The sequence below is a fragment of the Sylvia atricapilla genome, chromosome 1 (genome assembly GCF_009819655.1).
Source record: "Sylvia atricapilla isolate bSylAtr1 chromosome 1, bSylAtr1.pri, whole genome shotgun sequence".
Lineage (NCBI taxonomy): Eukaryota > Metazoa > Chordata > Aves > Passeriformes > Sylviidae > Sylvia > Sylvia atricapilla.
Genome location: NC_089140.1, coordinates 149,122,635 through 149,147,972, shown reverse-complemented (window position 1 = coordinate 149,147,972; position 25,338 = coordinate 149,122,635). Strand labels below are relative to the sequence as shown.

Here is a 25,338-nt window from a genome sequence, read left to right as displayed (position 1 = left end):
AGGGGAAGTGGTTGAGGTTTCTTCTCTTTAGGGTTTGGGGTTTTTTTTTTAGGTGTGTGGGCTTTGGGGGTTTATTTTTGGTTTGTTGTGCTGCTGCACTCGCTGGGACCGTGCGATCCAAAAAGAATGGGGCAGCGGTCCGGTGCCTTTGCCCGGGGACAGCGCCCGCCGCGGGACGGGGAGCGGCGTCCCCCGAGCGCTCGTGGTCGGCCCGGGGGCACACAACTTGCATCGCACAGAGGAGCCTGTGCACTTCTTGGAGAAATCTGATATTTGTTTCGTTTTCCGGTTGTAAACCTGATTTTGGAGTACGGTGAGAATTGCAGCTGTAACAGAGAGTCGTTCTCCTCAAATCCCCGCGACTAATTGTGAAGCGTATGCTGTACGTTGCCAGTTCTCACATCTATTCTCTTCCCAGACCTCCTGTGCTCTGGTGATGCCTTTTTGGGACAAGGGGTAGACTTTACTCTTTGATTTCTGGTTCGGTTTTTGTCGTTGTTGTTGTTTTCTGGCTGAAGCAGTGCTGTTGTGTTGTTCCTGTGTTAGCCCTGCTCAGTGCTCGGGGAGCAGGGTGCCCTGCAGGCCCTGGCACTGCAGCAGCGTCAGCCTGGAGCCCAGTTTTTGGCAGTTCCACTGGGATAAGAGCAGTGCTGTAGTAAAGGCATTAAACAAAAAAGTTCACTTCAAGAGAGAAACGTTTGGGAATTCATATTTAACGCAAATGTTAGTGTAAGAGTGAAGTAGTATTGCAGTGTCCCTTTAAAATTCGCACTCCTTTGGCATTAGGTTGTTTGACATATTCTTTCCCTCTCCTGGATTAATTGGAAAAGTCCCGCATTCCTCGAAGCTAATCTGCCTTTATCGTCTTTGGTTCTGTTAAACCTGGGTAAGGTCAGGAGCGCAACTGGATTTGGGCCAGAAAATATTAAATGTTACACAGTTGTTTGGAACAGTTTGTTATCTCACTGATGTTGTGCACGTCCAATATTCCACCACTTTCTTTCTCCACCTGGCCCTTTTGTTGTTGCCCCTGAAATCAGGCTTGTTACCCTGCCCCCTTTATGGGAACACCTTTGAATGTGTGATCTGTGCGTGAGGAACACAGAAAATCCTTGAAATTCTTAAAGCAGGGTTTGTGGCTGAGATTCTGTACAGAATGTGTGTGTGTATCTTTGAGATCAATCCATGCAGGAAATTTAATGGACTAAAATCTGGGATCCTGTTAACAGAAGAAAAAGGGAAGAGACACTGGTTGCTGAACAAATTGTCTCTCACAGGACTACAAAAACTACAGGCAACTCAACAAGAGAAAAACAGTTCTGAAATTAATTTGTCTTTTGTGCTATTATTATTAAATGCAGTTTTTGTGGAAGGTGGCTGGGAATGATGTTTGTGTTGGTTGACCTGTTATTTTGCAGGAAGGTTAAATGTATACATGAAAGGAAAATGACATAGTGCTCTTTTCTCAAAAGCTCTATGCTGTTTTTGGCCTCAGCCTTGGGTATAAAAGGTACTAAGCATGTATAATGACACAGCAATCAACTAGTAGCCTGTTGGAATACTTCATCCAGAAAAGAATATTCTTAGAACAGCACTCATGTCTTGAATGTGTAATTTGCTGAAATAACTTTTAAAATTCTTTCAAGATCCCTAGTGATGTGACTTTGCTTCAGAGTGTGTTACTTGTTGTGGAAAGGGCTATTTTTTATCATTTTTTTGGTAATATAATGGTTTACCATATCAGTAATAATTGACTGGGGCATCTCAGTATTATGAACTCCACCAAGCTAATAGATATTTTGGGGAGGATGATAGGGGGAGAGAAAAGCAGGAGTGTTTTCTAGAGATGAAGTAGTACAAGAGGTGGCTTTGATGGTTTAGGAGATTGTGTTCTGTTTTTTTATGAGTGTGGTGGGTTGGTTTTTTCTCCACTGGGAGGGTAACTAAAGAATCAGTAATTTATTTCTTGCCATTTGTGTAACAAAATTATATTTTGCCCTTGGTAGGCACTGCTGTGTGTAGCAGTATCATCTTTATTTTGATATAATAGTCATAATAACAGTACAGGCTTTTCCTGTTCATTTTACATCTTTTAGGATTTATGGAAAAGTCCTTTTCCCCGTGAAAAAGAACTTTCTGTCTTCTCAAAGTGTTGTTTTGAAGAATATTGGTAACAATAAATAGATTGTAATTTTGCTGTTAAATCTCTATAAAAACACACAAGATTTGAATAGTCTGATGTGGTTTTATCTATCTCAAATTGGACCTTTCTGCTTTTACATTTTATGTAGCTTAGTGCCTAAAGTGTATTTTCACATTCTGGATAAATGTCAGTAAATGGGCAGAAAGTGCTTAAAAAGGAATTTGTACTGGAATTCATATTCCAGATCTATTTCCTGGTGTGACTGATTTAACTCCATCAGATGTGGTTTCCAGACTAAATGTGTGTTTCTTTTCATCTTGTTAGTGCAATTCCAAAGTTTCAAGTACCATTGAAAACATGGACACAGTGGCTTAATTTCTTGAAAAGGTTTTAATTACAGGTTGGAATTTTAAAAATTGCAACAAAGAAATTCTCACTGCATCACTTGGAGTTCATGTATGGAATAAGAGCAGAAATTATGGAGAAACACTCAATTTAGAATGCATTTATTTAGCACCAGAACTACAGTGATCCTTGTCTCCCTGAATGGAAATTTTTTCAGGATAGTTACGTCTAAGAGCTTTCTTTTTTACTCTAAGTGTTTTGGGGGAAAAAAAAAAACCCAAACCAACAAACAAACCTAGAACCTTGATGCAGATTAATACAAGAGCAGAGTTTATAAATGGTTAGCAATTTCAAGTGAGTCTCTTGGTTTGTATATAATGCCACTTAAAAGCCTTGAAAGTTGTGTGTTCTACCAGTGTTCAGTGAATGTGGTTTATTGTGTCTGTCACAAAGACAGGAAGCTGAAAGAATGGGAAATTAAGTAGAAAACGTGGTATCCAGATAGATCCCTGGGTTTAAACGGGATTTTTGAGTGTAGGAGAGGAAGAGCTTTGGAGGAGATGATCAAGTAGATCTTTCTGAAAGTTTTCGTTCCTCATGTTCTGTGCTCCATATTTAGGCAGTGGTTGATGGCTAATAAGAAAAACTATGGAAGAAAGGGATAATTTAGGGGCTGAACAGTTTAAAGACCTGTGAGTTTGGGGTTATAGGCTTAAATTTTTATGTTCCCTATCCCATTCCTGTATAACTTTTGTGTTTCTTCCACATGTAAGCTTCCTAATACAGGAGTTTATTGCTTGTCCAACATTGTGCCCCTGATGCTGGGATACGAATCTTGTATTTCTATCTCAGACTTCTGAGTGTTAGGGCTTTATTTAAAGGAACCCCACAAGAATATAATCAAGCAAGCAAAAACGCAAAAAACTTTGTGTGGCTTGATGTGGTTTTCTGGCTTTGTATTAAAGCAGACACAAGAGAGACAGCTGTGGTTACCCAGGTGTGTGGTAGCTTTCCAAGCTACCATCTCCATGTGAATTTCAGCAGTTCATCCAGCTTCCAGCAGAGCAGAGGGATGTGATGTTGGAGGGAGTTGACTCGGGAAATCGTGTGTGGAAGAAGACGTTTCAGAGGTGGCAGGAGAATCCCAGAAACTTTTTTGATTTGCTCTGGCTCTGACAGTGCTTGAGATGTGGAGATGCAGCTCAGTGGTGGTGAGAGCGGTTCATGGTCACCGCTAGAAAATTACTTATTGAATGCTGATGGAGCAGAGACCTTACTGGCCACTGTACATCTCATGGATTATATCAGTGAGGATTCCAGGCAGTGCTTAAGGACTGGGGAAAGAAGTGGACACCTGGTTAAAGAGGTGCATTCACAGCTGCAAAACACATCATTTAACTCATTCTGAGCCTCTGCTAAACCAAGTATTCATCGCCTTGAAACCTAGTAGCTTGCAGCAAGAAAACAGGAAAAAAGATTTTAAAAAGGGGAAAAATTATCTGCTGCTTCAAATCCTTCCTACAAACTTCAGTGGGACTACAGGAAAAATTCTCTCTGCCTTCCAAAGACACTTCAGAGGCTCAAACAGTCTGCTTCTAGATTAGGAAGAAAATGGAAGATAGTTTCTGAAATCTGGTTTACAGGGTTTGAATGCAACTTCTGTCAAGTAGAAATCAGAATGGAAGAGGTAATTAACAAATGCTGAAGACAGCAGGCTTTGTTAGAAAATGTCTGATTCATTAGTCTGAATTCTGGGTGCATTTAAATCTTCTTCAGCTCTGCAGCAGTCCATGGCTGAACTGGCAAAATGCTCCTGGATTGGATTTGCTTTTTTGCCTATGACTTCAAGAATGGCCTTATGAAAGAAGTTTTAAGTAGTTTTTGTTAGCTTCCTGTTGCATGGAAGCATTACTTTTTGTTTTTCTTCTAGGAAGGCAACCTGACAAAGGCTCAACTCTGTTTCATTTTGCTGCAGAGTTCCAACTTGGTAACAGTGTAGTCTAAGTCACTTCAGAGTTAATCCCTCTAATGTTGACTCTTTCCCTGCCCATGAGTAATTTAATTCATTTGAAGACCCCAGACTAATTTCCTGCCTTTTGCCCAGAAGTGTATAAGCAAAACCTCCAACCACTGCTGTCAATGCAGCTACGTGGAACAATAAAGTTGGAAGTTTTAGCCTGTGTATGTGTCAAGAGTCCTTAAATGAGGCACTTGTTGCCTTTGCAGAGATAGAAGTGACTGAGCTGAAGTTGTTCCAGTGTTTGGGACAGTGAGAAAGGGGTCAGAGGGTTCTGCTGACTCTGAACTGTGCCTGCTTCCTGCTGCCATGCTTGGGCCTTGCTTTGTTTACCCACGCACAGAAATGTGCAATTCCTGCTTTTGTTTTATTTTGGTTCCGAGGAGGAGAGAGGGAGCAGACTGTCTGAGCCTCTGAAGTGCCTTTGGAAGGCAGAGAGAATTTTTCCTGTAGTCCCACTGAAGTTTGTAGGAAGGATTTGAAGCAGCAGATAATTTTTCCCCTTTTTAAAATCTTTTTTCCTGTTTTCTTGCTGCAAGCTACTAGGTTTCAAGGCGATGAATACTTGGTTTAGCAGAGGCTCAGAATGAGTTAAATGATGTGTTTTGCAGCTGTGAATGCACCTCTTTAACCAGGTGTCCACTTCTTTCCCCAGTCCTTAAGCACTGCCTGGAATCCTCACTGATATAATCCATGAGATGTACAGTGGCCAGTAAGGTCTCTGCTCCATTAGCATTTAGTAGGTAATTTTCTAGCAGTGCATCCAAGATTCCTCCATTGAAGGTACTAGTGAGAGGCTTAGAAATCCCAATGTCTGAGTTACACCCAGTGGTGGAGATTTACATCAATCAATAGCTGTTTCATCCTGTCTGTTGTAGGTTTTATGTTCAGCATGAATGCTGAGGCAAAGTTTGTTCTCAGTAATACTCTGCAGCTTTGAGATTCAGAAATTCTGTGATCTTCAAAAGAGATTTTCCTCTTACTGATTTCAGGCTATCTTTTAAATTCTTTTTCTATGAAAGTGTCAAAACATAAAATCTTGCCTCCATTTTCTTATTTGCACGTAGGTATTTACTCTTGATTGGAATTTTTATTGCCTACTTTTTTCAAGTAAAGGTTAAGACAGAAAGAAGAAAAATAAAGTCAGTGTTTAAAAGAGTACAGTTCCTTTTTATTTTTGGTTAACCAACCAAGTTGTTTACCAGTTTTCCCTCCTGCTGTTTCTAATACACTTTTCAAACAGAAATTCCTTTTGCTGGTGGCTGAATGCTCTTGTGGTTCTTTTCTGCTTGAGTGTACCTCAGGTTTTAGCAGTCTCCTCCTCCATCCCCTTTGCTGCTTTACTGGTGCTCTTGTAGTGGAAGCTCTTTACAGGCAGAGTTAATCCATAATGGATTTCCCAGTGTAAGCACAAGATGCATGTGTAACAGGTAGCTTTGTCATTCAGTTGTTGGAACTAACTTTTTGTAAAGAGGTGAACTTCATACTTTAGTTTTGTATAAGTCTTTTCCCCTCTTTCTTCACCCTTTCCCTCACCAAGTTCCAGAACATGATGGAGGTGTTCTTATATTTTTGCCACTGTCTAGGACCTTTCATGCCTGATAACGTTGGTTTTGTCAACCAGTGGTGCAGGGAGATGGGAACCACTAACACAGGCACAGTACCAGAAGTTGAGACTAATTTTATTTCTCCTCGTGTGGCTTCTTTTCCTTTCAATGGCAGAATTAATTCAGCTGCTTTAATATAAAGGACAGTGAACCCTGGCACAAAACCACCTTGATTCTGAGGTGCTTCCTATGGAGGATTTGAAATGCCCGTCACCAGGAGAAGCAGAAACCTTCATGTTGGATCCACATTGTTAATTTAAGGTCCCATCTTACAGCTTGGAATGAACCTTGGTGTGGCCATTGCAGTTAATTCACGTTTGTCAGTGTGCTTATTACCCTTCATCTTGCCTCACTCAGAACAGCACTTGCTAAATAAAATACATTTTGTTTTACAAGTATGGCAGAAAAAGGGCTGATAGGTAATATATGTACATAGAATTGTACCTCCCAATCAGCGAACCACAAGTTGGAAAGTTTTAGTCTCTTGAGTTCCATTTTTAATTGTATCAAAAACTATTTAATAATGTTACATTTTAAACTCGTTTTCCATTGCCAGCTTTCACCCAGGAAACCTTCACAGACTGCTGACATGTGTTGGTCTCTCGCTCTCAGTGAAGCTCTTTGCAAATGTTACAAATTACAGTTTCAGTTCTTACTCTGGTGTTAACAGCTCCATTATGGGAACACTGTTAATTAATGGCTAAAGAAGTAATTCTGAATTTTTATCAGCTCTCATTTTCTATTTCAGGCTTAAGTACTATATCCTAGAGGCTTCTAGATTTCAGTTAGTTTATTAATTATCTTGTCATTTCCACTTCAGTTTGTATAAATCACAAAGCCGCCTGTTTTCTGCGCTTGTTCAGCTCTACAACCTCTGTTACTGCTCCGTGTTTAGTGCATTTTGATTCTCTTTGTTCAAATGTTCTGCTCAAAATATGCTTTTAAAATCCTGCAAGAGCTGTGTGAAGAGAGGTGTGCAGGTTATTGATTGATGGGTGCTCAGTTTGTGATTAACCTTGTTCTGCTGGTGCAGGTAAAGAAATGCTCTGCTGTGGTGTAGCAGGGGGGTAAATAATTTTTCTGCTGCATTCAGCACTGGTAGGATTTAGTTAGAATTTGGTTCAGTTTTGTGCACTGGACATCAAGAAAGAGTTTTCTTATTTTCAGTGCTTTTGGTAGCAGATGCCTGAGAATATGACATCCAAGAACTGAGCAAATTAAGATGTTAAGACTTAACAAGAGATAAGAAGTTAAGTTATTCCCATGCATTAGGCTACTACAAGGATAAAGATCATAAAGGATTACAGAGACTAAAGTGAGAATTAGTTGACTTAAATAATGGGACCAAAGACACGAGTTGCTACTTGGGGAGGAAGACGCGTAATTCCAAGAATAACAAACCATTGGAATAGATTAAGGAAGGGACTTACCCCTGACAATCTTCAAGAACAAATTAGACATCTGTCAGAAAGGGGATGCTGTTCATTCCTACCTCAGGAGTGGCACCTTGACAAGGTGACTGACCTCTTGAATCCTGCCCAGCACTGATTTTAGTGATGAGAACAGGTAAAGAATGTGGGGTTGTTATTTGCAGGATTATGGGGATAATCAAAAGGTAGCTGACAATAACCCCAGCAGCTGAGAGTTCTCTCTGAGCTTGTGTGCCCTCTGTTATTTCTGCAATTGCCCGAGACTGTGCAGCTTTGATGTCGATCTGTCCCAGGCAAAAGCAGATTGTGTTTCCTTTGTGGAAGGCTGGAAGGGTCATGGAGAGAAGAACTTTTCTGTAAATGAAACTGTCATGTTCTTCTAGAGATGTTACCTGCATAGGGCTTGGAAAACAGTGTTATAAACTGGTTACTGATATTACAACAACTAGTTTAGCTACTGTTTTATCCAATTTCAAAGAGGAAAACCTGCAAGACTTAAACGGCACAAACAAGTTGATAAAATGACCTTAGGATGACATTTTTTATTTCTTTTAGTATTGCCCTTTAATTAATTACATTATATTGTTATATACTAATAAGATGAGCGTTGTTTTCAGAATAATAGGAACTTCTGTTGACTCTTTTCTTGGTTTTTCTGTCAGTCTGTCACTCTTCAGTATGATAATTTGTATTTGATATTTTACCACTAGGCTTTGTCTTAATCATAACTCACATGAATCTGTTTTAAAGCAAGTCAGAATGTTTCTCAGCATTTTGCTGTGGAAGGAACAAGTCGCTACTGAGATTGGGAAGCAAAATTAAGTAATCTGTAGTGGAAATGTGTGTGAAGACAAAATGTAATCCCGGCTGGCTGTACCTGGTACAGCTGCTGCTGAGAGCTGGAATTCATGGAGCATCCTGCATTTGAGATGGTCCTCAGGAAAGGGTAAATGCATGGATCTGGTAGCTTTTTAATCACTGCATTAAAAATCAGAGGCAAAAGCTGTTGCAATTAACACTTCAGTGCTGCATCTGAGTTTTCATCGTGTCTTTGGGCTAAAAGGTGAAGCTAAGAATGTGAGTCTATGTAGGACTTTGTGTAAATTGCTGTGGTCTAGGGAAATGTCATTTAAGAAGCCACCAATTGCTGTGGAAGTAAAGGGAAACCTTTTTCTTGTCATCTGCATTAAAACCTGTTTAATCAGTTCTAAAAACTGGTTTTCTTGTTTAGGATTGTCTTTATAAATTGCGGGATTTCGACTGGTGGCTGGGAGGAAATTTCCAACAAGGAAGAGGATTGCAGTTACTATATTCCTTAGTGAATATATACAGAAATTGTTTTATACATATTGGTCAATGATTACCAGGAAAAGTCAATCCATTTCCATAGGTGAAAAATACTGGTTTTATTTTGCCCATGTATTTTGATGATACAATTTGAGGATTGAAATTTCGAAGAGAAACAGTGGAAAAAAGTATATGGGATGTGTGTTTTTGGGGGAATATTCTGGCTTGGTCTCTTCTCAAACACTTTGTGAATATTAGGTTGAGTTTAGTACCTGTATTTTTTGGGTTGTGGATGGAAAAAAAAAATCAGTCAGAACCTCTTTAAAACTTAGTCAAAGAGTGAATTCAAAAGGAGGAGTGGGATTTAATACTGAATTCACTCCTGTTCCATTTCCTGCCTGGAGTTCCTGACAGTATTTCATTTGTATAAGAAATTGAGCTTTGCTACTCTGGAAATTTGCTACCTACAGGAATTTATTAAATGGCCAAGTGATTTTTTTTTTAGAAGATTAGGTCCCTTTAGAGGAAGCTGGAGTGCAGCACACGGTTAATCCTCAGATGGGGATTTAACTGAAGTGAAAGTTTAGTTGTGTCGTGGGCTCCCAGCCCTGCTCATTCAGCTCAGTGCAGGGGGGATTTCTTTGTGTGTCTGCTCCGCTCACGCTGTTCCAGGGCTCCAGCAGCCAGTGTTGGGCCTTGCTCTCCTTTCATCAGAGCAGGAGAGGGAATTCTTCAAGACAGGAGTGTGTAACATTGGCTTCGTTTTACAACTGAATCAGCTTTTTCTTCTCTTAAAGGCAAACAAAACCTTTAAACTGTTTCACAATCTGGAGAGAGTACTGAAGAGATTCCCTTCCTAGGAAACAGGTTTTGGAGGTCTGTAATGTATGTATCTGTGTGGCTTTTTGGTGTTAAATGGGGGTTGCATTGGAGTTGTCTCTTTCAGAAGCTTTTGGTACCTCTGTGGAAATAGATACCAAGCACGAGTATTCTTGAGTGAGAGTAGGAACATTGGTCATATTATACCAAGGAGGAGATCACAGAGTGAAAGTACATAAAGGGAGAGGACTGCACAAGTTGTGAAAATAAATGTACATAAAGCACATTTCTGTGATACCTTGCTCTTGAAGTTGATAGAAGTAGAAAAACAAGGCAAGACCTTGTGCATAGCTGGGTTGAGATCAGTTTTGGAAAGGCAAGATGAAAGCGGTGAGTTTGAGAAAGGATTTGGAGCACAGTCAAAATGAAGTGGGGAGGGGGAGAGGGGTGTCCATGTGCATATAATGTGAGTCCCTAATGCACAGCTGTTGCTTGAAATATGATCGTTTTTTGGACTGAGTCTGTGTTACAGCAGTTTGAAGTGTTATGTTAAACTTGTGTTCTGTGTTGTTAAATCTTTGTCTTTTTAACTGATTTTCATGTGAGCTGATGGCTCACATGAATAGGAGGTGATATAGTAAGTAAGGATTTTTTTTTTTTTTTTGCATGTGTTTTTAGTATGATATGGAATTGTGATATTACTCAAGTTTGTACTTCTTTCCCCAATTAAGTTTTACCAACCTGGTTAAAAATTTCTGCAGAAGAACTGGTTGTGCAGCTGACAGTAGCCATGGGTGTCTTTTGGGATGATGTGCTTAGGCTCTATGTTTGGGTCCAGTGATGTGTCTGGATTCTGTTTCATGGACTATATTCTTGTGGTGGCCAAGCCACTATGCAATGTTAAGACAAAATTAATGCTTGTATGCCAATTGTCCTGAAACAAGACTATTGAATCCTCACAGCATTGTCTGTGCAAACAGTGCTTTTGAGTTGGTCCAGAATTCAGTAACTGTCCTGACTGTTCTGGGCATTCTCCTGAAGGCCAGGGTCATTTGTTGAAAGATTGTACTCAGGGCTGTGTTGTAATTCTTTTGCATTGGTGTGTTTTTGGTGCTGCCGCTGAAAGTGCTCCAGGCAGCTCTGCTGCCCTCACTGCTTGAGGTGTGGGGGTGTGCTGAGATAATCTGGGGTTGCATATATTTATAGGTTAGAAGGGACCCAAAAGGACCATTGAGTCCAGCTAAGGCTTGGTGCCATGTTTCCTTGGGGAGCCTGTTCCAGTGACTGACACCTTTCCTGTGAAGAACCTTTTCCTCATGTCCAATCTGAATTCCCCCTGATGCAGCTTCATCACCCTTTTTTGTGTGCTAAATATATATGTTCATACAGACAACATTTTTTAAAAAGACCTATGGAATGCTTCACTTCATATCTTGTTAAAACATTAAAGCTTAGATCCTTTCTGCCTCCTTAAAGCAAGTGGCTGGAGAATAATTCCCTATGAACAGTGTACAGTTCACCGATGGAAATTTGTTTGTGGTTGCTCAGTGACTGCCAAAGTTCACTTGATTCGGTTGTTTGTGCAAGATACAGAGTACAGCTACAGGATTAATAATGTTGCAGATAACCTGGCTATAATTGTCTCATCTCTGCTGAAGAAGATATTACTTGTGCCCAGCAGTTGCTGTTCCTGTCCTTTCCCTGCACTGACAGAACTCTTCAAGTCTTTCCTGTCTGCTCTGATCTTTGTGGAGTTTTCCTCTGACTCACTGTAGAGCCAAAGGGGCATCATCAGAGTCCAGATTAAGCATTTTGTAAGGATAAAAACATTGCAGTGCATAAAATTGTTTATTTGCTTTGTTGCTGTGGATCAGAGTTAAGAGAGGGAAGTGAAACAAATAACGTTGGTCTTTAATGGTCCATCTTGGCTGTGTGGAGATTGAGGTCACTGCTGTGTTCAAATGGAGTGGAGAATCTGGGAAGGGATTGGAAGGAGAGGTATTTGTGTGTGAAAAAAGTGAAGAGGACAAATTTCCTTGAAGAGCACAGTCAATAGCTTTAAAGGTAGCTGGAAACATAAGGAAGCTGAGGAAGGAGCTCCATATCTAGAAGATAATTTAAGATTTTTTTACTCCTGGATACTGGTAATTGTCTGATGGCTCAGTGGTGTCCTTGGGGAAGAAGTCAAATAGAGAGGGGATAGAATGATACTGGAGGACAAAACTTTCAGGCCTTGTATGTGGACATTTAGCTCTACAAGTAAGTTATCTTTTAATTACAAATAGGTAAAATTGTCTTGATCAATCTGTCTTGATTTTAAGAGGAGAGCAAGGTATTATGGGGTAAATAAAACAGAACAAGAAAAAATAAAGAAGCAAAACTGGACCAAGTGGGTGACTTGCAGCTGGTTGGGAAAAGTCTAAAAGGGAATACCTTTTCACCACAAAAACTGTTAAATTTAACATTTAAATATTGTCACTTTACTGAAAACATTTCCCGTATGGAAAAAGGTAGAGAAATTTTAAAAGCTATGAAAACTTCCCCTCTCCTCTAATTTTTCCCCCCATATACTTGTTGGTGTGGTGTTTTTTTTTTTTTTTTTTTTTTTAAGAAACCATTTTGTAAGAGCCCTGGATTTTTTTACAGGAAGTCAAAGTAAAAGTACAACTTTTCAACCCAAACCATTTTTTACATTTAATCTCCTTTTGACCACTTTAGAAGCTTTCGGCATTTTTATCCCTATTACAAGGAGACTAATTGGTGTTTTAAGAAGTGTTAAAACTGGTTGGACTTGAGTTTAGCATAGAAGAGTTCTTGTCACCACTTGCTTCCTAAGTAATTGATGAATGAAGTAAATCAGTAAGCAACCTGTGAAAACAAATACTGGGAAGGTGTGCCTGGAAAAGGCTGCTGGTGTAAGGGAAAAGAAATGAATCCCGTGTTTGAATTGTCCTGACTGCATTACTTGTAGCAGCTAATGAGCAAACGAGAGGCCCTTTATCTGTCCTCTGGGATTGCCTTCCAACATCACATCGAATCACAGTGCCATGCATTTGCACACTGAATTTTACACACATGGGTGGTTCTATTGAAAATCAGTGGGAGAACTTGTGTGGAAAATTTAACGTGCCTGTAAGTGTTTACATTATTGATGCCTCAGCAATTAAAATAATATTTTTCTAGTGTTTGGTGCTTTTTTGATGCTCCATGTAAGTCCCATGGTATTACACACACAATTATTTTAACAAGTGTTTTAAGGGTGCTACTGATGTAACTTCCCAGGGTAGGGAAAGGTCATTACTACTGGCCTTGGAAATTAAAAGTAGCTTTTGCCTTATCAGGAAACATCTTTAGTTAAATCAATAAGTGCCCGGGTTTCTCAGTCTGAGAAACAGTCTAATGAGCAATTTGCCTTTTCATAAAGGACGTGCCATGATATCATTCCCACTGTGTTAATTATCAGTGTTTTTACAAATTGTCCCCAAATCATGACTAATTCTATAAAAACGTTCAGAGCAGGCGTGATTCTGGGGAAAGCTGTTGTTTGCCACTCAGTCTGGCAGAGCTGGTGGGACAGCCTGACTTAGCAGATTCTGTGTTAAACATAAAATCAGGATTTGGAGGCAGTGCCATTCATCTTCTGTAGCACCATACAAGCAGTTCAACTTCTTGCTGAGTATTTTTTCCTCCATGATATGGATGTGTGTTTCAGGTAAATGTCTGTGACTCTTTCTTCTGATTTTCATGTTGAAATTAAAGTATTTTACTTTTCTCTCCCCTACACCCAATTTATTACAGCTTAGATGAAAACTGTGCAGAGATTATTTGAACTTTTCATGTTACTTATTCTCATGAGGTTTTTTTTGTGGAAATCTTTTGGTAGCCTTTATGTGTGTGGAAAATTAAGTATCTATGGTGAATGAAGTTTGGGAACCAATTCTTAGAAATTCAGTTTTAAGTCCATAATCTATAAGCTTGGGATTTCTACTGGTACTGTCTTTGTTCCTATATACTATAGGGACAAAGTTTGAAAAGGAAAGAAGAAAAACAAGTAGCAGAGTAATAAACTCAACTCTCTACATTACTTGGCCCTGAAATTCTCTTAGATCAATTGTTTTCTTTAAGAAACAAACCCACAGTTTTGTGTGTATTAGGTGTGTGTTGAGCAATATCTCTATATATTTGTTACTTCAGCTGAGATCTGACTTGGCTGCCCTGTGATGCACATAGCCTGAGGAAATAAATGCTTTTCACTAGTTCCTCCCACACACTTTATTTTCCAGGGAAGCACTTTCTAATTCTAGATCTGGATGCTGTTAATGTTTTGAATCACTCCTCATGGTTTTCAGCAATCACTTGTTTTTGCTATTAAATGCATATTATCAGTAATAAAGGTTAACTCTTCTCCTTCTTCAAAACAACAAATCTGTATAAATTGGGAAATCTGTAGTTTGCTTTCATGGGACCAACAGGATTTCAGGCAACTTGTCTGTTTTGAGTTCAAATATAATTCTCTGGCTTCTACTTCTACGAACTTCTTCTATGTTTTGTTTTAGGGTGGGGTTTCTTTTTTTTGTTCTTTTCCTGAGGACTTCCAGCTAAATAATCTACACTTGTAAAATAGGGTATGTACTGCAGCTGATCCTTAGGGAGGTTATCTTGTCTTCATAACATGAATATCAGCTAATTTACTTTTAAGTTTTTTGGATGTTTGACTACTTTGACATTAGTTAAGAAAATACCCTAATGAATTTTAAATATTTGTTTCAGATTTCATGTTTCATTCTGTATTGAGCACCTGCTGCTGAGAGCTGGAAAGTCTACTTAGGGTATGTACAACAGCTAATGATTTCAATTTCACACTGAGTTTTGTTCTGGGTAAAGCAGGTCAAGATGAGATTTTGTTGTTGTTTCCTTGTAATTATTGTTGAAAATCCTGATTGTTAAACAGTGGGTGTTAGAACAGAATTTCTTGTTTTTTTTGGTTTGGTTGTGTTTTTTTGTTGTTGGTTTTTGTGGGTTTTTTTTCCCCTGAGCCTCCTGGAATTGGCTGTTCTCTGACAGCCTGTTCACGGTGTTTCCATTCAGCCTGAGGGTACAGAGGTGGGCAGACCTCTGCAGCATTTAGTTTATTGTACATGGGAGGAATTTGCAAGGTGTTTTCTCACCTACCAATGCCATTTGGCTGAAAATTGTCTGACCAGTCCCATGTGCTGCCTTTTGGAGCAAAATACTAATAATTCTCTATTCTCATGTTTTGCTTTTCTGTGGTACAGAAGAAATGGGTCTTAATAAAGCAGAATCTTTACTGTAGGGGTGCTTGGCCTAATCTGAAGGCGTTTAGCTAAAGCAGGAATAGAGAAGTTACAGCCACAGTAATCTTTGTATTATAGGATTTTATTTCTGGTCTGCATATTTTTGATTTCTTGTGTCCCTCCCGTCTCCAGGGTGAATGGTTATATTTGAAAATTTCAATTTTACTTCTCAGTGTAGTTGGTATTTCTGACTGCTGCCTTTACTGCTGCTTATATATATGGATGTTTGCAATATTCTTACATTTGAGTGTGGCTAGAATAACTTGTTGGATCCTTATTTTTTCTTTGTAGTTTGGTTTTCCTCCCTTTCTACAATTTTCCCCGTGGTTGATGGTTTGAGAGCCTGTATTAAATTATTTGTTCTTCTATTGCTTAGGTCTGGCAGATAACAAAATTAATCTCCTGCTACTTCAGGAGCACTTTTGAATCTAACTTGTGGATGTGGTTACCCTTTTTTAAAATTTTGATATCACCAGGTTTAGTGTCATTAATGTTCTTACCTGGACTGTGATACACTTGAGAAAAAAGGAGATGTGGCTGCTTGCATTTCACATGGCTCCTAATGGCACCTCAGGCTGTGATCTTGTAACCATAATATATGTATTTTCATCTTCAGGAATCAGCAGAGGGTCACTTAATGTCTCCTGACCATCTAAATTTGCGGGGATAGATACCTTTTATTCTTCAGTAGCTTACTTCTGGATGTCATAAGCCTTTCTTAAACATCACTTTTCAAGTTTATAGTCAATATTTGCTTCTCCTCTCCACTTTCTCCCTTCCCTTTTCTGGTATGGAATGATGTTTGTTTATATTATGCAGTTAGTTTTTTTCCAAGGAATTCTATATACTCTCACCACTCAAAAAAAAAAAAATTTGAATGGTTTAAAAAATAGTAGACTTCAGTTTTGTCACTGAAGTTGGAAAAAACCCAAAGTATTTCAGTTGGAACCATTACTGATCTTTTTATCAATCAAAATCAAAATGCTTAACCTTAATGCCTCATTTTAATTCTGACATAATTCAGATGGAAACTCAGACACTTGAAAAATATTTCCTGGACATGGAAAACTAATAGTGTGGGAAATCCAGAAAACAAGGGTGGGGGGATGGGAGCCAAACATTTTATCCTATATAGAGGTCTGCAAATCAGATCTGTGATTTCAGGGGGTTTTTAATGCTTCCTTTGATTTTGTTTGACCTTTTGAAAGGAACAGCTCTGACTTTTGTGATGTCATGAGCAGAAAAGTGCACTTGTATGTTTTGTGAACTGAAGCCATTTGCTCCTTGGAATACATGGTTCCAATGAGTCATATCCTGGTAAAACCATGACAACAAAGTATTTATTAGTTTGTTAGGTAAATATCTTGCAGTACCTGCCTAGATAAGACTTTATAGAAAACCAGCCCAGTGAATAACAAGGCTGTGAAATATAATGTAGAGTAAGAGGAAACAGTGAAAATCTTCAATATAGATTGCAAGTACTTCTGACTTGTCAGGTTTATATTGAAGTCTGGGATTTTTTTTTTTTTTTTTTTAAATTTCTGGCAGGGATTTGATAGGAGGAAGGGATTAGTGCTGCTTGCTCTTTGAAAGTGGTATTGTATATGCAAATACTGCAATGACAGTTCCAGTGGAAGTGACAAAAATGTACTGCATCTCTTACTTATCCAGATACTTTATAAACTGTTACTTTTTGTATTCATATTGCAAAAAGTCAAGCTATTAGTTATATCATGATAGTCTTTTCATCATGTGATCACATACTTTGTGCCACAGAATCATGACCTGTTTGCTCCCAGTATCCTTGTCTGTTCACGACAGTATTCAAGCCCTCCTCTTACAGGATGGAGCTTTCAAGTGTGCTGTGGCAGTGCTGCCTTCACCCATTCATCCTATGGCTTTATTAGTATTTGTACTGGATGGAGTCAGAACTTAGGATGAAAGGTTTCAGTTTTGGGTCTGGGCTCTAACAGGCCTGTTTTTGTTGTAACATTTAAAATTTGCATTCAGAGCAGATCTCTCGCTGATTTGAACAGTACTGAAATCACTTGGCAGTTCTGTATTTAACTCACCAGGTATCAAGGCCATAAAATAAAAGCAGGAATCTTTACAAAATGAATCTGCTAACATCATCTGGAATCCCTGAATGCCTGGAGGAAAGGAGGCTTGGGGAGACCTTATTGCTCTCTACAACTCCCTGACAGAGGGTTGTAGACAGGTGAGGATCAGGCTCTTCTTCCAGCAAACAAGGGACAAGACAGGAGGAAATGGCCTCCAGTTGCTCTAGGGGAAGGAAAAATGCCTTCACCAAATGGATGGTTAAGCATTGGAACAGGCTGCCCAGGGAACTCAGTCCCCATCCCTGGAAATATTCAAAAGGTATGTAGATGTGTCACTTGGTGATGTTGTTTAATGGTGGCCTTGTCAGTGCTGGGTTGATGCTTACACTCAGTGGTCTTAGAGGTCTTTTCCAGCCAAAGCAATACTCTGATTCTCAGATAATGAGTGCAGAAGACACTAATCATGCAATAGGAAGGGAGCAGCAGTTCTGTTTAGCTTTATAATTCTGAATTATTCCTCAGGCCAGTGTTTGAGCATGGTATTGGTACCAACATTGTGTAGATAAAAATATGTAATTTTACATGTACTTACTGTGTGATTTCAAACATGCTGCTAGCCCTTCCATCTAAGGAGCAGCTTCCAAAGGATGTTCTCTGGATTGTGTCCCTTCTGCAAGTGACTTCAGGTGCTTTCCAACTTTGCAATTTTATTTCAGGTAGAATTAAACTAGTATTGGGTGAGAAACCTTGTTGTATCCAGCATAACACTACTTTAAATACAGTATTGCAGATGGAGAAATTAATATTCCTTTTTATCTCTTAAGGTTAGAAATACTTCTAGTGAAATCTCTGAGATCTGGGTTCTTGTGTATTTTTGATGTTTTGCATATAATTTTGTTTTAATACATTCAGGGCTTTTCTCTTGATATGAAATTTATTTCAAAAGATTTCAGTTGGCACTTTAAGGTGCAAAGAACAACCACTCAGTTCTCAAGTGTAAAGCTGATTAATGGATGTTGCCCCATGCCAGTAAGACCTACATGCTTATAGCTCCTCCTGGCTTCTGGAAGAGGAATTTTGCTGGGCTTCCTGACTGATTTGTTATTCTGGACTTGTGGGTCATTGCAGAAAGATTTACTTTGCCACCAAGGTTATGATAAACTTCAGCTTCTTCCAGGCAGACTGTGCTCACACGTGTGTGAGTTGAGTACAGAACATCCTCTTCTTGGAAGGGCCCAGCCTGAGAGGGCTCTGTGCTGTGTCTGTGCTGACAGGCACCACCAGGGTTTTCAAAGCAATGAGCTCGGATGTAAGGAGCACAAGTCACTCTGTGTGGTGCCTGATGCCTTTCTGAGCTCTGTCCTGGCCTTTGCTCAGCATAGCTGATACTCCTCAGCCTGTCCCCAGAGCAACTGTTGTCCCTTACAGGGGGCTAAATGGGCTTGGGGAAATAAATTTCAGTGTTTGGGGTATTGTTCTGTGTTGTCTCATTCCTCCGTGCAGTTCAATAAAACTTCAGCCTGTCTGGATTATCTTGGAATATGTTATTGAGATAGAATGAAGTAGAGCTTCAGTTTTCCCTCTGGAGGTGCCAAAGGTCTTCTGTATCCCAAACAAAATATTTGTTTTGGTTGTTAGCCCTCTGGTATATGTGAATAGGGAAACATCAAGCAGAAAACAGAGTCTGACTCTGTAAATAGAACGCTTTGTAATGCAGTTTGGATGGGCCTGGAGCAGCACATTCTGATGATGCCAGGGATAGCCTTGCAGTGCTGCTGCTGCTCCTTTCCAGGCTGTTTAAATGGCAGATTTAAGTAATGATATTCTAGTTATTATCTGAGGTAAAGTTTGTAGCTCTGCTTCTTGGAGATCCCTTAGCTTGCTCAGTGTTAATGTATAATTGGCCTTTGATCCTGCATCTTGGTTAATGGGTTGAGGGCTGCACTGGCTGTTGTTTACTCTAGGAAATGCACAAAAATGTTTAAGGCTGACCTAGGAGAGTTTCTAAAAGCAGCAGGATACTCTGAATCTTTGAATAAGACCATTCTTATACAAAATAATCAGTGATAATGTGTTCCTCACTGCTAGATGGTGGATTTCTTAACTTTCCAGTATGTCCAGGTTTCAGATACTTAGTGAATCAACTCCCTATCAACCTTGCATGTCCTCACATACCTTGGTGTTGTAAGAAGAAAACTTGAAGAGAATTCTCTGAAAAAAAGAAGACTAAAATTCAAACCAGATGGATTCACATCTTTGCAAGGCTTGAAAATGTCCATTTTTACCTTTAAAAACTGAGCAAAGCTTTCCAGGCTTCTTGTTCTCTTTTATGGCAGGGTGTGTTACTGGTGTAGCATCTTGAATTGTAGTGTGGGGCAGGTTGTAATGAGTGTCCTTACAAGAGAAGGAACGTTAGGGGATACAAATGTACTGACATGTCATAAAATATTTGGGAGGGAAAAAAAAGGCCAGCTCGATAGGCAGCAGGACCAGCACATGCCAGCACAGGGTTTGCCAAGGTTGGTTTGTGTGTGCTGTGGTAAGGGAAGGATCTGGGTTCTTTCCTGGCAGACGTTCATGGAGAACTTCCTCTGGAGGGAAGTGGGCTCAAGTGCACTTCCTCAAATGTGTTTTAATTAGCAGTGCCTGGGAGGCAGGGAATTTCACTCCTGGCCTTTTAGCCTGGCCCTTATCAACACTGTGCAAAGTGAAACCATTACTTGTCTCCCTCATGTTTGGCACATCCTGTTTGCAAGTACCAACAAAATGCTGCTTTTTTATTTTCCCTCTTATCTCAGTAGTCTTGAGAGAATCATAAAATAGCTTGAGTTTGAAGAAATCCACAGGGATCATTGAGTCTGACTCTAAAGTGAATGCCCATATGGGGATCGAACCCCCAACCTTGGTTTTATCAGCGTCAAACCCTGACCAACTGAGCCAATAGTCCTTGTTCACTTTTGATTTACTAAACCCTGTTTTCTCTGTTATTACTGTCTTGTTTGTAATCTCATTTTGTTTATGCAGGGTTGGTTATCCTTTCCTAGTTTTAGAGCTGGTGGAAAATCACAGGATGTTGTTGGAAGCCTCTGATGTGACTTTTTCTTCTCATGTGTTTCTAAGACACATCAGTTATATGTGAACACCCCATGTAAAACATTTTAAATCAGCCTGACTCCCCTTCATGCCTAAATGCCTGTAGATAATTTAGTTTAGTTATTCTGTGTTCTTTTGAGATTGCATAAGTCTTCCTGATGCATCACAATTCCTTAGATGACAATTTATTTTGCAACTATTGAGTTTTTGAAAGAATGCAGTGTTTCCTTCCGTGTGCTTGAGTTTCATGAAATCCATTTTCAATAACAAAACCCAGCAAAAACAGTGGTTTATTTTTAATACTTTTGGGTACTGCCCACACATACTGCTGTCTTGAGTACAGACTAGGTGAATATGAGAAGTGATGTGATATCTTTTCTTTCTGACTGGTAGCTGAGTATCAGTACTCTCTTTTCCAGACAAGAAGTAAAGCAGGACAGCTTGAATTCCCTGTCAAGAGTCCAGACAAATGCAGCTTGGGCAGCATTTTTTTATTAAGGAGGATGAAGAGTACACAAAGAGGCAATAAGAGTCTATAACTGCACCTGAAAATGAATGCATTAAATCAGATGAAATTTTCTGTACCAAGAGGGAGCCTTGATCACCTGGCAGGAGTTAATAGCTGTTCCAGGTGCCAGAGAAACACTGCCCTTTAACAACAAGTGGAAAGTTTATTGTTAGCAGTCCACTCCCAGCTGTGTTGTGGAAGGTGCAGTCTTTAAATTGCTTACCAGGTTTCCCATTAAAAAAAAGGTCATTTCTTATTTTAGGATTTAGATTGTGCAGAGCAAAAGGGCACATAAAAAGTCATGGTTGTCGACAGGACTCCAAGTTTGGCATTCCAGGTTATTTTTGTATGTATTGTAAGCAGGTGGCTGTGTTGTCATTTCCCTCTTTCAGGATCAGGCTACTCAGCTGAACTTTCAGGAGAGGATGGTAAAAGCTTGGTAGAATTGTAGAGAGTTTTAAGGTCCAAAGGAATTGGGACAGCTGTAATCATGGAGTTCTTCCTTCAGCCTATCCTTCATTCCAAATGATCTCTGTTAACAGCAATATCCAAAAGGAGTGGTAGGCTTTTTTGAATAGTACAAGTACAGGAGTATTATACTTCCATTTCTGAAAGTCTTTTTGTATTTTTTTTTTTTGGTAGTAATATCCCTGGTAGTCTAAACTGTATTGTGTCCCAGATATTTTATACGTAACAATTCAGGCTGTATTCCTATGCCTGTAATGTGACTGATGTGGACTCTTATAAATCTCTCTGCACATAAATTTGCATTGGACTCTTAATATGGTGAATAATTTACCTTAGAAGCCTCTGCATAATTATTTTTGGTTTGGAAAAATCCCAAGCAAGCAGGATGCTAATTTGCACCTCCTTTTTGTGTGATGCTAGGGGCTCTGTATGAATCCTTCTTTGATACCTTAAAAAAATTTCCTAGGCATAGGATGTATTTATATCCAATTATGCCTTGTGCTTCTATTCTATGCTAAATCCTAAACAAGAGTGGTCCTAAATGAAGGTGGTCAATGAACAGCAAATTCTGCATCTTTTGGAAGAGTTTTTTTGGTGACTTTATTTTTAATTCAAGGCCCACTTTCTTCAAATCTTGTAGTCATGTAAGTATTTAATGAGGAATAGAGCATTTGGTATTGGTGATGAAATCTGGGCTTCACTTCAGAGTATTCCTCTTGATAAGGTCTGAGGATAAGCCAAGCCAAAGCTACCTGGAAGATTTTCTTTGGGGATGTGTGTGTATATAAACATATGTGGTGTGAAAGTTTCACCAGCTCCCCTTCATCTTTTAGAAGGGAAGGGTTGAGGTAAGAACTCTACAATAAATCCAGAATTAGAGTGACATAGAAATCACTGAATCTTGATATTAATACAAGGAATTAGTGGGTTTGGCGTTACCTTTGACAGTAAATGCTTAGCTTTGAAGACATAACCTAATGCAACTCTCCCTCCATCAAGGAGAAAGAAGGACATAAAGGAAACAGTAATTTATACTGCTTAATATCCTGATGGTCTCTGTATTCATATATCCATATGTCCAGAGAATGCTGCTGCCATCTCTGCATTATCTGTCTACCAGGAGTGTGAGAAACAGGGGTCAGAAGATGCCAGTTTAGCTTTTCTGACTATAACTCCCACTAAAGAATCAAAGAAAATTTGTGATTGCTACATTCAGGAGAGCATCACAGACTGAAAAAGTAGCAGAAATGTTAATACAGAGTTAATTTTTCTATTGGCATCTAATGCTTTTCAGATGTAAGTTCTGCATTTCCTTATTTTTAGTGGGCAAGGTGTGGAAGCACTGAGGTGGGGAAGGAGTGTTGCACTCAACTGGAGGGCTCTACAGAGTCACTTCATTCAAATTCCTCTCCTGATTTATATTTTTAAAGAAAACATTTAATTCCTCAATTTGCATCTGAACTGTGAAATATTTTTGTCAGAAAAACCCCTAATATGTGTTATTTTGGTGAGTTAGATAGAGTTTAAATTTGTTGCCTTAGTATGTACCTCTTTTTTTTCTGTTTTTTTAAATAATTTTTCAAGATAAAGGAGTGTGAGCCTGTGGACATTTGAAAAGCAGTTTGTAGGAAGGACCCAAAATTTGGCCTCAGGGCTAAATTTTTCTATTTAATTCCAGAAGATTACAGAAACTGAACAAAAGGCTGGTTGCTTTTGGGGTGATAGAGTTATTATTTTTCTCAGGCCTGTTAAGTGACAGCAATGTAGAATTTCTGCAAATTGGCCCAATTCAGTTAATCCATGTTTTCTGTGTAGCTGATCTGATGTGTAATTGAGGTCACACACAGTCTGTTCAGGAAATCCTGGTAAATTTGCATTTTCTTATTTTACAGTTCTCTCATATCATTAAAATTGCCTAAAATGTGTTTTGAAGCAAGGACATGTCTTGATCTGCCCACTATATCTCAGATTTCTGAAGAATGCAGAAATTGAAAGGTGGGATGGAGTCAAGGATGTGAACAGCCCAAGGAAAAGAAAACCTCTCCAGTACTATCATATTCCTTGTGGTAAAAAGAGAAATATGCAGGAAAAATATAGTCTTGGATGAAATAAAAGAAATTCCACTGAAATATTCATCTCTAATTCCTAAGGTTGTTGGTAGTACATGTTGGTATTTATTTTATTTTGTGGTTTATAGTATATACTTTGTACATAGCTTCTGATACATTTTTAACTCCTACACTGACTGCCAATTAAATATTGATTTGTGCATTGCTGGGTTTTGAGCTTCAAAGCACTTCTGAATTGAGGTAAATTGATCTCCAGCTCCAAACGAACATATGGAGGTTCTGAGACCAAGGCATCTGAATTATAAATTACTGCATATTCTACACACATGATTCATGTATTTAACCTGTTCCACAAACAATACTAACTAGGTTTGTTGTGCAATTTTCTCTTTGAAATGCCTGTAAATATGAAGGGAAAATAAGGATAGAACAAAATAAGAAACAAGCTACTGCTGGCAAGTTTTTTATTGGCAAAAGTAATTTTAATTGCATGTAAAGTATTTGAAAATTCTGTGCTCTTACTGTCCCTTCTCATGTCATTCAGTTTCCCAAAGACCCCAAAAGACCTTGATTTTTCTGGAGAGTTCAGTCACATATATCAGTATTTAGGCATTAATCTGGGCTGCAAATCCAGCCCAGGAGTGTTCCCCAAATAGGTTTCAGCTCACTTAGTCTCACAACTTAATACACAGGAATTAAATAAATTTCATCATCTGTCATGTTTTTCTTGAATGAGAAGATTTTGTCCCTAAAAATAAATTCTTGTTGCTGCTGTCTGAGGCCATAGGAGTTGTTTTTAATATTTTATGCTACTTAAAAGCATTTGTATTTCTGTTCATTTGGTTCTTAATAATGTTATAGCTGGCCAGAGGACAATAGATGTAGCTCCATCCACCAGCAATTTATAAGGAGACGAATGTATCCATTCATGATCTGTATGAAAAGAAGCATCATTGAAACTGTTTTGTGGGGGAAAGTCTGTATTTGCTTATCCCCACTGCAAAATATCTGTATTTTGAATGGCTGTAGTTTTAGGGTTTGCAATAAAGTCCAAGGTGACAATGGGGAGTCAAATCCTCTGGAACTTTAAGTCCTGGAAGAAAAAAGTCAGTCCATTGTTTCTCAGTATAACTTGATTTTTTTTTCCTTTGAGGAAGATATGAAGGAGTTGGGAATTTTATAATATTACTATTAACTTCTTGAAATGCCAGACTTTTCAGAAATAGACACTCTGGATGTAGGACACTTCAGGAAAGTGAAACTCAGTGGTCTTTGCATTCATGTGCATTGACAAGGGCTTTTGGATTGAGTGGTGGCAAAGTCACTGCCCAATCTCAAAGCTGCACTTCATGATTTTTGGAACAGTGTCTAATTAATTTGCAGACTTTAAATTTATGAGCTGTAGATAATTACCAAACCTGTTGACATTGTCTAATGTCTACAGACAGATGTGACAATGTCTTCGTTAAAGAAGCCTGTGTGGGAAATACCTAAAATCTTTTTCAGTTTTGCTTTTTCTGAGGTGAACTTAATGAGTGTTAGCTGGTACATTGTAGTCACACATCTCTGGGTTAAGCCTTTTAGTGTCTGTTCTCTGTCAGAGGTAGTTTGGATCAGAGGATGCCCTTGTTCCCAGCAAAGAAACCCCCTTGGACAGGCTGAAACACTGCAAGTCACCAGCCCTGACATCTCTCTATGGTTGTGTTACTAATGACAGTATTATCTGTCATTACCTCAGTTTCCTAAATAACAAGGCTTGTGCTGCTTGCCATCTCTCTGTTATCCTCTCCCCCATATGTTTTTTGGACATGAACTGGTTCCTGCCAAACTCTGCAAGAGACAGAAGCTTCAAACCACAGCTGAACAAAGCTGCTGATCTCAGACACCCAAAATCATGGAATCATTTAGGTTGGAAAAGATCTCAGAGATCATCAGCTGTGGAGGTATTTTTCAACCTAGATGATTCTGGGATTTCCCCTTGGATGTCCCCCAAACCTGGGGCACTTGGAACTTTGAACCAGAGCACTATGAAGGAGGGAGTTGGGGGGGATCAGGTGAGTTTTTGAACTGTGCTGGCTTTGGGATAAAGGGGCAACAGTGATGCTGGTGGTGCCTTCTCCTTGCTCAGGGGTGTTCTGAACACTCCCATGGAGTTGAATATAAGGGGGTGTGGTAAA

At 39.1% G+C, this 25,338-nt stretch overlaps 1 protein-coding gene across 2 annotated transcripts in view; it reads left to right on the top strand.

Moving 5' to 3' along the window:
• The window catches only part of PTK2 (protein tyrosine kinase 2), a 192,065-nt gene that overhangs the window by 745 nt on the left and 165,982 nt on the right, over positions 1-25,338 (top strand). For both annotated transcript variants that reach the window (XM_066336667.1, XM_066336659.1), the window contains exon 2: positions 14,419-14,477. The gene's annotated coding sequence lies outside the window, so the exon portion shown is untranslated. The remainder of the gene's footprint in view (positions 1-14,418; positions 14,478-25,338) is intronic.